The following is a 15,664-nucleotide window of genomic DNA, read 5'->3' on the forward strand; positions in this document are numbered from 1 at the left end:
AACATCTAGCTGGTGTAGCTTCCATTTATGTTTTGTTGCTAACGAAATTAGCATTCTAATTGTATTTAGTTTAGCTACAGGGGCAAAGGTGTCATCAAAATCTATTCCTTCTTGCTGTGAGTAACCCTTTGCTACCAGTCTAGCTTTGAATTTTTCTACACTCCCATCTGCATTTATCTTAGGTTTATACAGCCACTTACATCCTATGGGGGTTTTTCCTTCAGGCAACTCAACTAAATCCCAAGTATGATTTCTATATATTGATTCAATTTCCTCATGCATTGCAGCCCTCCATGCATCTGATTTACTTGCTTCTTCATAGTTTGAAGGTTCTACAATGTTTAAAATTTTGGACATTAAAGCATAGCCTTTCAATCTTTCAGGTAGTCTAGTCTTCCTACCTAATCTTCTAGGTAGAGGACTTACCTCAACTCTATCTGTTTCAGCACTTTCCGGGCCTGCATCATCACTTATTACACTATCTGCTGCTACTTCTTCCTGTTTCTGCTGCTGCTGCTGCTGCTTCTGCTCTTCATCTTCATCACTGTTCATTTCTATCAGCAATGGAATGTGGCTATCACTGTTAGAATCTTCCTTTCCATCTTCAGCCTGTTCATGAAAAATAACATCTCTGCTTGCAAAAACTTTATGAGTCACAGGATTATATAACTTGTATGCCTTATACTTTGTGCCATATCCAACAAATATACATTTCAAGGCTTTGGGGTCTAACTTCTTTCTATCTGCTTTTGGTATATGAGCATAAGCTTTAGATCCAAATATTCTTAAACGACTAACTGCTGGTTTGAGTCCAAACAATGCTTCAAAGGAGGTTTTGAAGCCTAGACATTTAGTAGGACTCCTATTCTTTAAATAAACAACAGTATTAATGGCTTCTGCCCAAAGACCATTTGATAGACCTTTACCTTGAAGCATACTTCTCGCGCACTCCACAAGAGTTCTGTTCTTGCGTTCTGCTACTCCATTCTGTTGTGGAGTGTGTGGCACTGTGAATTGCTGCATAATCCCATGCTGCTTGCAAAAGTTCATGAACTCTCCTAACCTGTATTCTCCCCCTTGGTCCAAGTGGAGAATCTTTATCCTCTTTCCTGTTTGGTTCTCTATCATAGATTTAAACTCTTTAAAGTACCGAAAGGCTTGACTCTTTTTACTTAAAAAATACACCCATGAAAACCTAGTGCAATCATCTGTAAACAACAGAAAGTAATATGCTCCTCCTAAAGACCTAGTTTGCATAGGTCCACAAATATCTGTATGCACTAGTTCTAGAATGTCTCTTTCCTTTCTGTTGACATGCAAAGGGAACTCTTCTCTATGCATTTTCCCTAATGCACATCCATCACATTCCAGCTTGGCATTATGAAAAACAGGGAGTCCATCGACCATACCTTTCTTCTGAAGTAAGATGAGGTCTTGCAAATTGAGATGTCCAAATCTCTTATGCCAGAGATTTTCGACTGTTGATCCAGCTACAACCATTGCTTTTCATGGCGTACTCTTTGCATCCAATCTGTACAAATTCCCCACACGCACTCCTGTTGCAACTATTTCCATCTGGCTATCCTTAATGACACAACCATTCTTAAAGAATTGCACCTCCAGTCCTGGTCTGTAATCATTGAGACAGAGATCAAGTTTTTCTTAATTCTTGGAAAATATAATACATTTTTAAGATGTTTAATGTCGCCACTAGGTAGCTTCACAAGAATATCTCCATATCCTTTGATCTCATACCCACTGTCATCTCCTAGATAAATTTTTGATCCACATGCAGATTCTTCAAGAAATTCAAAACAGTCCTTCTTACCGGTCATATGTGAGGATGCGCCAGAGTCGACATACCATATGTTGTCCTCATCTCCCTTTGATGTTGAAAGAGCACAATCGACTGTGAATAGTCAAAGATCATGGCTGTGGTCCTCCTCTTCTCTAGCAAAACACCCCTGATGTTTCCTCTGTTTGCTTCTTCTTTCATCCGCCTGCCGCTTATAACATTCTTTAATATGATGACCATGTTTCCCACAATAAAAACATCTCTTAACATAATTATCAGTCATACCTCTGAATGATCTCTTTTGAAAAGAGTTGGCTCCTTTCTGCTGCTGCTGCTGCAGTTGCTGGTGTTGGTGCTGGTGCTGGTGCTGCTTTCCTCTGTACTGTCGCCTCTTCGCCATCAGAGCAAGGTCATTGCTCTGAGTTTTCAGATTCTGTCGTCGCTCCTCCTCCTAGAGCAGAATCGCTGTCAGCTCATCAAATGAAGGGGCTTTCTCCCTCGCTGACAGCCCTGAGATAAATGTCTGATATTCATCAGTCATTCTGTTCAATGTGAGTGTGACTAGATCTGAGTCGGACACCTTTTCTCCAATAGCTCCCAGTTTGTCACTCAGATCCTTGACTCTGGCCATGAATCCAGCAACGGACTCATTCTCGTCCATCTTCAATGCAAACAGTTTTCCCTTGAGTGCCAGAACACGATTTGTATTCTGAGTCTCGTACAAGTTCTTGATCGTTGTCCATATATCAGCGGCCGATTTGGATTCTCTGATATGAGGGATAATATTGTCTTTAACAGACATCTTCAATATGAATTTGGCTTTCGTTTCTCTTTTATCCCAGTCTTGTTCTTGGGTCGCTGTTCCAGATCTCTGCTCATCTCCCAAGACGATCGACCATGCATTTACGCTCTCCAGCAAAGTTTGCATTTTAAATTTCCAGTTGGAGAAATTCGTTCCATCGAGTTTTCCAGACTCATGGAGGTATGATTCTAAACTGTTGTTCATTTTCGCCCAACTGAACACTCCAATTGGCCACCACTGGGCAAGTCCGATCTGCTACCACCGAACAGATCACGAACTTCACTGTGCCACCATCCGGTAAGTCCGATCTGCTGCCACCGAACAGATCAAGGACTTCACTATGCCACCATCGGGCAAAACCGATCTGCTACCACCGAACAGATCAACAAACAAGCTCCACACGCCACCACCGGGGAAAGGCGATCTGCTTCCACCGAACAGATCGAGGAGCTGCACTGCGCCACCACCAGGAAAAAAACCGATCTGCTTCCACCAAGCAGATCACAGAGCTCTGATTCGCCACCACCGGGCATGTCCAATCTGCTACTTCCGAGCGGATCAAGGAACCTCAATTCGCCACCACTGGGCAAATCAAATCTGCTGCCACCGAGCAGAAATCCGCACGTGCCACCACCGGGCAACTCCGATTTGCAACGAAAAATTGCAGATTTTCAGAGAGAAGGAGGTTGGCTCTTTGGTGCTTTGAACAGCCACGAATCCGCGCTAATTCAGTCATGATTTAGATGGCACACTTATCAGCCTCAAACCCGCGCCAATGGGCGCGTCTGTTCTCTAAAAAATCGCGCCAGTCACTTGTTCTGTTCTGTATTGGCGCGACTGTCTGCAAAAAATCCGCGCCAACTGCTGCTTCTTCTGAGAGGAAAACAAAAAAATTGTGCTCCAACCCTTTCTTCGGCTCAGAGATGATCAGTCATCTGAGACCCTTTGCTCCAGGTGTTACTGCAGTTTCACCTGATCACACAGATACATTTACATGCTCTCCTACCACTATAGATATGTAACTAATGATACATCCCTAAAAAAAAATTTGAGGCTATCTCTACCCTAAGCTCTGATACCAAGATAAAAATCAAACTTTGAATTAAATGAAGGAGTTGCAGCTCACAGGTGTGTACAACACCTGGAGACTGCACTCAAACAAAGAGGAGACTCTCTCTCTCGTTCACTCTACATTCCATCAAATGAATATTACAATATTAAATACATCACTGAAAATTAGGTAGTTGTGAACAACCTCCTAAACTCTAGGAACAACTCCTAAACTAAGGAGATACGTTACAACCATATAACCATTTCTCCATTATTTTTAACTATAGGTAGGGTTGTTGTTATAATTGCAGAATTCGGATAGTTGGTTGTTTTCTCAAGCGTCGAAGAGAGAGATGCATCGGTGTTCTTGAGGGATAGGAATGTTTATGTAATCCCAACTCAAACCCTCCATGAGTGCCTATTTGGTGTGAAAGTGTTTATGGTTGGTGGCTATATTAGAATAAACTAGAAAATCTTAACTAATGAGATGAAAGTCGAAATGGTGATTAGCCCAAAGTGGTTTAAACCTTAATTTTGATTACATAGATTACTAAAAGACAAGAAATGTTGATTTGAGTTACTAGATCTATTGGGGATTTTTTTCAACCTGTAAATAATACGATGCACTACTGATACCTTTTGTCCAACTTTCGTACATTGGTAGAGATTACATATCTCCACTTATACCTAAGATACATTTAATAGTTATTTTCCAGTACGTGTTATGTCAATATCTCTATATCATGTGATAGGCATGTAGAGATCGAAGTGAACATTGGGAACAAGCCAATGAGCAGGCTTTACAAGTGAACGGGCATGTTTATTTTTAGGTCTTGTTGTAATCGAAAAAATTGCTGGTGGGTGCTAGTATTATTGACCCAGAGCTGTTGAGTGAGTGGTTTAGCCATTCCTAGCTTACATAGTAAGCGCAATCCATTCAGCTGTTTGAGACCATCGTCTTGTCTATGTTTTTAATTTATTATATCCAATGTCCATTGTCCATTTAAATCTCTAATCGACGGTAAATTACTGAGATCAATGTTTTGTACTCTAGAGATAATTATGTCTCGTTCAAACCATGTGAATGGAAAGCAAGTCTATCCCTCATCCCTGGGGATCAGAGCTGTTGGAGTTACGATTGCCATTACACCAAAACCCGCCGGTGTTAGTAAACAGACACATCACTAGATTTAAGCACATACCATGAAACACACGAGGAGCGTTGACCTTCTACACTGCCATTAACGGGGAGCCAACAATCTCCCCCCCAACGCGAGCCCAGTTTGTTTCGAACTCGAGATCTCTAGCTCTGATACCACTTGTTAGAGTCATGATTTCCGTTACACCAAAACTCGCAGGCATTAGTAAATAGACACATCACTAGATTTAAGCACATGCCACAAAACACACAGGGAGCATTGACCTTTGACACTGCCATTAATGGGGAGCCAACAGGAGCGAGGATTACGTAGAATAAAGCCGGTCTAAAAAGTCATATAAAAACCAAGTTCAACTTATTAAAAAAAAAAAAGTGTCTTACGGACAAACTAGTGCATCCTTGTCATTTTTATATGTTATACATTGACACAATAAAGATTAATATTTATAATTAGAGTTGTCTATAGTGTTACCATTTGGACATTCTTGTGTTAGAATTCTACATAAAAATTTAAGGTGAAATCTTGATTTGTGGTATTTAAATTGGTTTTTTTACTGTATATGTGGAGTTGAAAAACTCTTAGGGCACTTCTATTGTGCAGGGGTTACCATCAAACCTGTGATTTCAATAAATTCTTGCCGTATTTTAGAGAAATTAGACAGAAAAACCTAGTTGAAAAGCTTCCAAAAAATTACACTAAAAACAACTCGTCTATAGTTTATGTACTATTACATTTATCAACCATTTTTTGTAAAGATATATTGCAGTGATATTAACTTTTAAATATAAATTTAATAAGAATGTTATAAAATAAAAAATAAAAATAAAAATTCAATTGAAATAAAAAAACTTAAAAGAATATTATATATATAACATAACATAAATTTGTTTAAAACTAGAAACATCAAGCATTTATAAGTGAGCAAATTATTGACTAAGGAACTAACATGAAAGTAATCAACTTTTTGAGCAGGACTATGTTTTAAGGAAAGACTTTAGAAGACATAAGAAATATTCTATGTTTTTACAATTAATGTTATTCTTCAATGAATACTATGGGATCAATGCATTTCTTTACAAATCATAATAAATTAGAAATTGGTGAAGTATTTTAATATAGAGATGTAATATTTTTTTTTTAAAATAGAAATGGTCTTTTAATATGATAATTACTTTCTAATGAGTTAATTTATGTCATATGTATTATTAAACAATTATACATAGAAAATACCAACAATAATAAAATGACAACAATAGGATCTCAAAGTGACAATGAAGCAATAAAGAGACAACATATTTATTTTTCTTCGAAGTAGAAATTGTTCTTTAGCAATAATTACAACTCCAAGAATATTCTATAAATCTATGTTAAAAAGAAAGTCCAAGATACCAGTCAAACCTATTCAATTAGAAACTAGCAATTTTTTGTCAAAGCCTCCAAAATCAAAGAAATTAATGGTAGTCAACATTATTCAATTTCTCTAAGATTTTCCCTAAGTCAACTCGGACCTATGGTCAAATTTCAATGGAGGTTGACTATGACCTTCTTATGCCATCAAAGTATCCTTCTTCTACGGTTAGGGTTTCCTCTTCTTATTTGGTCAAAGTCATCTTATCTATGTGGTTAATCATAATCAAACTCTCAGTCAAGCACAACGATTTTTTTGGTGAAATAGAGCAGGTCAAATTTGGTCAAATAGCATCTCTAGCAACTTGGTCAAACTTCATATTATCGTTTCCTCACATGGCACATGTGGATTAAAAGAGAAGAGATGCGATGTGATGGGTATTAGTTCAAATGTGGAGATTTAATTATGTATTTATATTGGTCAAATGATTGGGTTTTGACCAAGGGTCACACTCTTTAATGGTGGGTCCAACTTGATGATTTTGAGCCTACATGAACCCACAAAATCATAATTTTAATTTCTCATAATTTTCTTTGGCCAATTTGGTACACCTATTTGGAATGCATGAATACATATTGATGCTACACAAAATCAAAAAGAAAGGGAGGTGTTCTCCTTGGTACAACAAATATATTCTTGTTACAATTTCTCCTTCAGAAGAAAACATCATGAGCTTATCATATTGATGCATTTCCATAATTCCATCTTGGAGTGGGAAATGTAGCTCCTCATATATCCAATGTTGTCCAAAGTCCTTTATGGCTCCTTAAGAAAATTTTATCAATCTCCGCTAGTCGTCACCTAACCTAGGCATCTAAATATTTCTAATTTTATTTGCGGAAAATTTTCCTTTGGAACTTTCACCTTTTTGTTCAAAGTCCTTTGTGACATATCCAAGTCCTTCCAGCTTAAAAGGTTAACTACTTCTATCTCCTTCAGTTGACATAGCTAATTCCTTTTGGTATCTAAATCCTTCTAGCTTATAAGGAGAGGATTTGTCCAATCCTATAATTTTACTAGGACGTTCACCTTTTCTCGACCTAGCCAAATCTTTATGGCTTGAAAAGGTGAATGTATTCATCCACTCTTGGTCAATATCCTTTATAACCCATCCAAACTCCTTTATGGCTTCATGAGATGATTAGCTCATTCTCGCAAAGAACTCCTCATTTTTTCTAAGGAGGGAGACACTTAGAATCAAACAATTCTCATATTTGTATATAATCTACTAATTTATGGATATGTAATAGAGCTCTAATTCTCATATTTGTGTCATTTCTCAAACTGACCCTAAACATGGTTTAAGATATTCATTACAAAATAGATATTTGTCCTGGTGTTAACTAGGAACTTTCATGAATCTAATGAACAACTTGTACATCATGGGATTCACTGAATCCAAATTTCCAATCCCAAGAAATAGTGTATCTCCCAAAATCCTTCATTTCAATCTTCAAGACCAAACTCCCTCTAAAATTGAAATAGGTTTTCTTATGATAATCATGGTTGATCCATCTGTCATGGAATTAAATCCTTTTGTCAGTGTTGTTATATAACTGTGTTCTCCCATATTTACCCAAATTCACATCCTCAAGCAGGTAAACATGAGACAAGTATCACTATGACATGACCTAGCCTCCAAGTTCCAGTTATGGAAGTGGGGTTGAAAAACCAACAACATACAGACATCCCTCAGGAACACTAGATCACCCAAAAGATAGTCCATAACCTCTGATGACCAAATCTTGAGTTGGAACTTCTTTCTCGCAAGCTTAACCCCCAATCACACACATAAGAAATCATGCATGTGGTTATGAGCCTCCAACCGCAATGAAAAACTAGTCTCCATGAAGTTATAACCTTAAATCCCTAGTTCAGTGCCAACGGTTCCGATATCTAAGAAACTTTTTCAGGTTGGCCTCTAGACCACTACCCAAAATTGCTTGTAGCTTTTCAAAATGGAATCAAAGGTATTGACAATGCTAATAAATTGAAACTCAAGAAATAAATTTATCCAAAGATTCCTAATCCATAACATACATTTATTCAAACATTTGGCAAACATGTAAGCTACAATTCATGAATGTGTATCTGATCATAAAATGAAAATCTTCATATGAGAATCACCAAGAAGGCTACATGCCCCCTCCAGCTAGTTGCAATAACACCTTTTACACCATGCATTCATCAACCATTAAAATACTTATCAAAACATGTAAACATCCATAGATAGTATACATCATATAACCAACATATAATCTAGCATATAACCAAAATGGAAACCATGGGAAATTAGTCCTAATATCACCATCATAATCACTACAAACGTGCATAGATCATAATAGGAAAATATCTCATATTAACATATGAAAATTCTATCCAAGTTAGGGACTTCCACGTACGACCCAACCATGGATTGGGCTAAACCAAATATATCTTTCAACCAATAACCGCCATGCCATATTGCAAGCATGAATGTGGGATCTCATGGTATAAACCAATGAAAACACAAACATGGCTTCTAGATGCCAAACCACCTCAACCCTCAACCACAGTGATTCCACCTCTACAGTCCCAAAATCACAACAACAACTAGATCGGTCTTTTCCCAATATTTCTAGGGTTCCAGGAATAAATAACTCAACCCACAACCTTCCAAGGATCCAATGCATTTTTTTCAACTGTGACTCCAAGAACTAGTAACTCATCCCACCAAGGGATCTAGAGTGTTTGTCCCAACCTACGACTCTAGGAACTAGTAACTCAACCTAAGTTGTTCCAGGACTTCTAGAGGATTTGTTCTACAACATAGCCATAGGGAACCTGAGCACCAATCCAAAAAAAAAGTGGTAAACCCACAACGCCATGGTTACTCAAGACATGGCAAGGCGAGGCTAGAACCAGTGTCAATCCAGGAAAATCTCCATTGTAATGACAACACATAACTAGAGAATCACATGCATATACCATGCATCTAGAAATTAGCAAGGAGATCACACATTCAACTAGTTTCCTAAAAAAATCCCTTTTTTATCCTTTGATCGAATTGTTCCCTTGCTCTCCCTTGCTTTCCTTTTATTTATTTCTCCAATCCAAGTAAATTCCATAATTCACCAAGCATGCTCTATGAATTCTTTAAGTGCACAAAAGTATGAGAGAATGAGAGAATGAAAGGAGAGAGAAAAAAATTGAACTTATTAAATCTGTAAATGATCAAAAATATGTGAACTGACTCATTGATGCATTTTTTATCATTGATTTTTCTTTTTTATTCATTTTTCTTGATTTTTCCTCTAATTCCCCTTTAATGTCAGTCTTTGCCTCTTCACCTTCCTTTTCCCCTACTTTTCTTTATTTTCATAATTAAATTCCAATTATTGCCTCTTTTCCTTTTCCAATGCCTTTTTCAATTTCCATAGCCATTAATTAACCACAAGTGATGCCCACTATAATGCTTTTCCAATCATTTAGATTGGAATACATGTCCCATGAACTTGGTCTTATTTTATCTACATGGAAAATCAACCAAGTTATGTTACAAAGACATCCCGGGAAAACAATCATTGGTGTTTAATGATGCTTATAACTAGAAAAACATGTTGCACATGGAGATTTATAACCTAGCTCAATGCAACATTTACATTATACCAAATTTCTAAAAACATGAACACCATACTGCTTATTGGAGCTTTATAACATAATGCAATGCAGTATTTACAACCTAGTGCTTATTGGAGATTTATAACACAACCCATTATAGTATATGCAATACACATATGCATAAACATAAACTAGAACACATAAACCAACCACATTTTCTCAACAATCAAATAAAGAAGCATACAAAGTCCGCATCTGATCAACCAACCCCCATTTAGCTTCACTAGGCGCAAAGTACTTCCGCTGCACTTTAACTTGCTCTATTGCTCGGATTCGAAGTATGTAGTATTTCCGATCCAAAATGCATTGAGGTTCAAGATGGAATTCTCCCTCTAACTCCACTTGCAATACATACTAATCAATCACATTATCAACATCTTGGACGTATCTCTTAAGCAATGAAACATGGAAAAAAAACATGGAATTTCATTGTTGCCAGTAATGTGAGTATGTAGGCCACTTCTCCAATCCTCTCAAGGATCTCAAACAACCCACAATACCTAGGTTCTAGCTTGGCACATGATCCAATCCTCAAGGAGATCCTCTTGGGCTTGATGCATAAGTACACATGCTCCCCAACCTTAAGCTCCTTAAATGTTGTATGTTGATTTTCATAAATCTTCCTCTTACCGTGTGCTACCTTTAAAATCCTCTCGATAACTTACATCTCCTCCTCCATTTTATCCAACATATCAGGTCCAATCAACACCCTATTCACTGGATCACTCCAACTAGTAAGAGTATTACAAAACCCATAAAGAGCCTCATATGGACTCATCCTCAAGGATTCCTAATACCCATTATTATAAGAAAGGTTCCCGAGTGGAAGACATTGCTCCCAATTCCTCTTTCGGTGCATGACGTGCATCCTCACCATCTCTTTAGGAACCCTATTGACCCTCTTTGTATGCCCATCTATCCGTGGATGATAGGTTGTACTGAAAGCTAACTCTATCCCCAAACTTGCAAATAAATCCTTCCAAAACCTAGAAGTAAACTCAGAATCTCTATTTGATATAATCTTCTTGGGAACACCATGCAATCTCACTATCTCCCTAATTAAAATATAAACTACCCCACTAGCTGAAATAGTAGACTTCACTACAATGAAGTGAGGTACCTTACTCAACCTGTCAACCACAACCATGATCAAATGATGTTTTCTTGATGTCCTTAACAAACTTGTCATGATTTCCATGGAAGTGACCTCTCACTTCCACTCAAGGCTACAACAAACGAGTTGGATGCTTACACTTTACTTTGACCTACTAGCAGTCCAAACATCTCACAACAAACTCATCCACCTCTTTCTTCAAATTGAGGCAATCATCGAACTTATTAACGGTTGCCAATGTCTTGTGATATACTAGGTGACCTGAATACGACTGGACATGAAACTCCCTTAAGGTAGGCTTCTTGAGATCATTTTTATCCAGCACGTAAATATTATTCCTGAACTTAACCAAGCCATTTCCTGTGAGATGATACTCCTAATCCCTATCACTTTCACCATGTTGTTTTAACATGTGCCTCAGTTGTTGTTACCTATCATCCTGTTTCCCTACCTACAAGATCTCCTCCAAATCTATCTCATAAAAACTCATTGCTACAATAAAATTCACATGCACTCTTCTACTAAGAGAACCTGCAACCCTATTCTCCTCCTCCTTGATGTACCCGATTTCAAATTAAAACTCACTAAGAGTAGCCAACCATCTATATTTCCTAGCATTAATATTACATTGGTCAAACACATACCTCAACCCATTATGATCACTCATAAAAAAAACTCCTACCAAGAAGATAATGTCTCCACATCTTCAATGCATGAATGATAGTTTCTAATTCAAGATCATGAGTCACATTATTCTTCTCATGCTCATCCAACTTCCTTGACTCATAGCAAACCATCTGCCCTTCCTTCATCAGGATTCCACCAATTCCTTCCTTTCAAACATATGTACAAACCACAAACTCCTTATCAAGATATGTAATATTCAAAATCAAATAATTTGTAAGCAATTGGTTCAATTGATCAAAACTAGTTGCATGCTCCCTAGTCCATTCAAACTTCCTTCCTTTTCTTTGTAAAGATGTAATAGGATAGGAAATCTTTGAGAATTTCCCGATGAACTTCCTATAATGACCTGCTTCTCCCATTAATTATCTGACCTCACCCACATTTCTAGGAGTTGGACACTCCATGATAGCTCTAATATGTTTTGGTTTGACTACTATCCCTTCCTTGGAAAGAACATGTCCCAAGTAATGAATATTTTCCTCAAAGAAATTGCACTTACTAAGATTCACATACAACTGATGCTCTCTCAAAATCTCAATATTGTCAGTAGGTGTTCTGCATGCTCCTCCTCATTCTTAGAATATATTAATATATCATCAATGAATACCATCACAAACTTGTCCAAATAAGGATGCAACACATTTTTCATAAAGAACATGAAAGTAGTCTATGCATTAGTAAGACCAAAAGGTACCACCAAAAACTCATAATGCCCATACATGATACAAAATAGAGTCTTGTAAATATCTTATTCTTTGATGTGCATCTGAGGATATCTTGATCTCAAATAAATCTTTGATAATATTGTCTCTCCCTTCAACTAATCAAACAAATCATTAATCCTTGGAAAAGGATACATGTTCTTGATGGTAACTTTGTTTAACTACATGTAATCAATGCGCTAGCTGCACAGAATCCGTAGCACTGTACGGAAATAGCCCATGCCTCTAGCCTATCTAGATCACTAATCGGGATGGTCATGCTCTTCACATGAACACCCCGTGGAAAATGGCGCTCCACAAACTATGTAATGTTCCTCCCACGAGGCAATACCAGATGTATATCCACCACCACCCCCAGGGGAGGTAGTCTGGTAAAGAAATAAATATTTTGTAATGTGAACTCAATCATGTGCCCTTGCACCATAAATATCTCCTCGTCAGGATCCTAATAGCTCATAATCCTTGATAACAAGGGCTCACCTACCCTCATCAATGGGCTCTCTACCAATTTGAGAACCTTGTAGTGAGCTAACGCCCCTCGAACCCCCTAATCCCTTTAAATCTTAGATTGAAGGGTGCCCAACTCTTTCTCATGCCAATTGATTTTCATCTCTACCATACCCGCAAAACACTGACCTTAATTGATCAACCTACAACCCCCACCAACCACCATACCACTCCTATTCTCAGCTCCAAATCATATTTTTTTGGCCAAAAAATATGATCTTGTAGGTTTTCCTATCTTTCCTATGAGCCATATCTCATTTCTGGGCTCAGAAAGTTTGATCTAGTCGAGAAGAGGAGCAGGGGTCTCCTAGGGAGCTGTGGGGCACCAAAATTACGAAATAAATGACTGAAACTGAAGACATGACTAAGGAAATCTACGTGAAAGTCATTGATCTTGATTCCAATGGTTGGTTTTTCTACTATGATCTCCCTAATATTTAGGGTCTTTTCCTCCTCTCCAAAATTCACCACAATTCACTTAGCAAATGAATTCAAATTAGAGGGAAAACATCCTTTTATGGAAAAACCCACAGTGTTTATGTCATCCAATGTGACCAAACCATAGCTTAGTTTGAGAAACCATTAGCACCATTGGAAATCTCTTATCCATTACTATATTATGTCTTTCTTAGTTTTCAATGATTTGACACTTCACCTGGAAGCCATTTTTCCAAGAGGGTCACTTCACTGCCTTTAAAATCCAATTTCTTCATATGTGATGCTTTTACTTTTGGGACCACCTTCCCTTAGCACTTGATGTGTGTCAATTTGCGTTATGGGAAATCATCACTTGCTCATGTTTTCATGGTCCACACCTGGCCTATTCTGTGTAGCAGCATCACTGAGTCACCCTTGTTCATAAATCCACAATGAGTCACTTTTTCATCCATGTAGTCTATTTCACAAACCATTGTATCATGTCATAGTATTCCATCCCTATTTCCATACCATTCATCTTGCGTTGCCCATTTTGGCCTTCATTTATATTGTCCACCATCGCCTCCAGAGTCGAGTCAGTCGCTGTCAGGTCAACCATGCACTTTATGCTCTAACAAGGGAAGTCGTATGTTTGTCCCTCAGTCCCATTTTCCCCATTTTCCATGGTGTCAGTCCATTAGCCACATTAGTATTTTCCCTCGTGCCTTAGTTTAGGATCCTCATTGCCTCACCTATGGAGGGCCGTATTCTTTCGACATCAACACATCTATTCCAAAATAACGGCCTAGAGGGTGATGTATCTTGGTTCCAGCTTCCACTCTTGATTGGTTCCTTGGATCAAGAAAATGGAATCATCATTTCCCTTTGACTTGATTGTTTCATGCTCGTGATTCATACACTTGATGGTCCAGTGATGCAACAGATTGTACTAGTGATCCCGAGTGCATGTGAGATGTTGAAGACCCCATGAGGGGGTGGCCCTTCAGGTAGCCCCCCACATGCTTATATGACTTCATATTATGCTACAACCTCAAATGCAACTCCATAGGTTTGATGGGATTAGTTCCTGTTGCTTCTAGCAATCATAGCATGCATGCCTCCTTTATATGATCCATTCAATTTTGCAGAGCCCTTTTCCTGTTCAGTAGGGCTTCTTTGGTTGTTATACCCTCCCTCCCACCCATTTCTTGAGGGAAGGGCCACTATATCTCATGTAATTAGATGTTATTGTATTTATTCTTGGCTCATGTTTTTCCAGGCACATTATGTATATGGGACGCATTGTATTATTTTCTCACTCATTTATGCGAGAATGTCATATACCATTCAACATGTACTTTATTGCTCAGTTACATCTTTTTTGGCGCACTATTATTTTTGTACTAACTTATCTTGGCAGGTATAGGTATGCCTCCCCTGCCTCGCTGAGATCAGGTACCATAGCATAAAAGGAGACTTACATCAGTTAGTTAGTCTCGCCCCCTCTGTCACTATCCTCTTTCGATTCATTTCCACTGCTCTCTCTCTCTCTATAACTCCCCTTTGATGTCTAGTGATTGTGTCCTTACAACATACTTTGGTCATACGCTTTGCTCCTAACATTGATACATTGGGGGGCAATCTATTTTCACCAAAAATTGATCATCTAGCCATAACTTACTAGATGGATCGAAGTACACCATGTAGGGCCATTTTACCATAGTAAAATTGCTTTCACTACGAGAAATTTCTTAATACACCACATTTGTTAAGTTATTTCTAGTTAAACCAATGAATAATAATTCAATAAATCATTATTTATTTATTTATCTTCTAGGAATAATTAATTAAATCATTATTTAATTGATAGTCCTTGTCATATTTGACTCAGTTATGAGAAGTAAATAGATAAATCATTAATTATCTTACTTTTCTCTACGAATAATTAATTAAACACTAATTAGTTATTATTCCTTGTCAAGTTTGACTAAATCCCCTACAAATACTTAAATAAATCATTATTTGTTTATTATTCCTTAACCATACTTCTTGAGATGATAAATAAATCATTTATTTATTTATTATTTCTAAATAAAAGTATTTAACCAATTTAAATACTTTTTCCCCCCAACAAAAGATAATACAATATTCAAAATGGTTAAATCTAGAATTTGGATAATAATATTTTATTATTTATTATTTCCCATTATTCAAGAATAACTTAATATTTTGTTATAAATAGAAGGGTTTCGCATTCATTCTTCACTTTTGATCATTTTCATTGTTGCACTCACTATTGTAGCTCTCATTATTATCATTGTCGCACACCATCTTCTTTTTCA

The sequence above is a fragment of the Pinus tabuliformis genome, chromosome 5_2 (assembly GCF_031772625.1).
Source record: "Pinus tabuliformis cultivar Carrire ecotype Pingquan chromosome 5_2, CPIR1, whole genome shotgun sequence".
Taxonomy (NCBI): Eukaryota; Viridiplantae; Streptophyta; class Pinopsida; order Pinales; family Pinaceae; genus Pinus; species Pinus tabuliformis.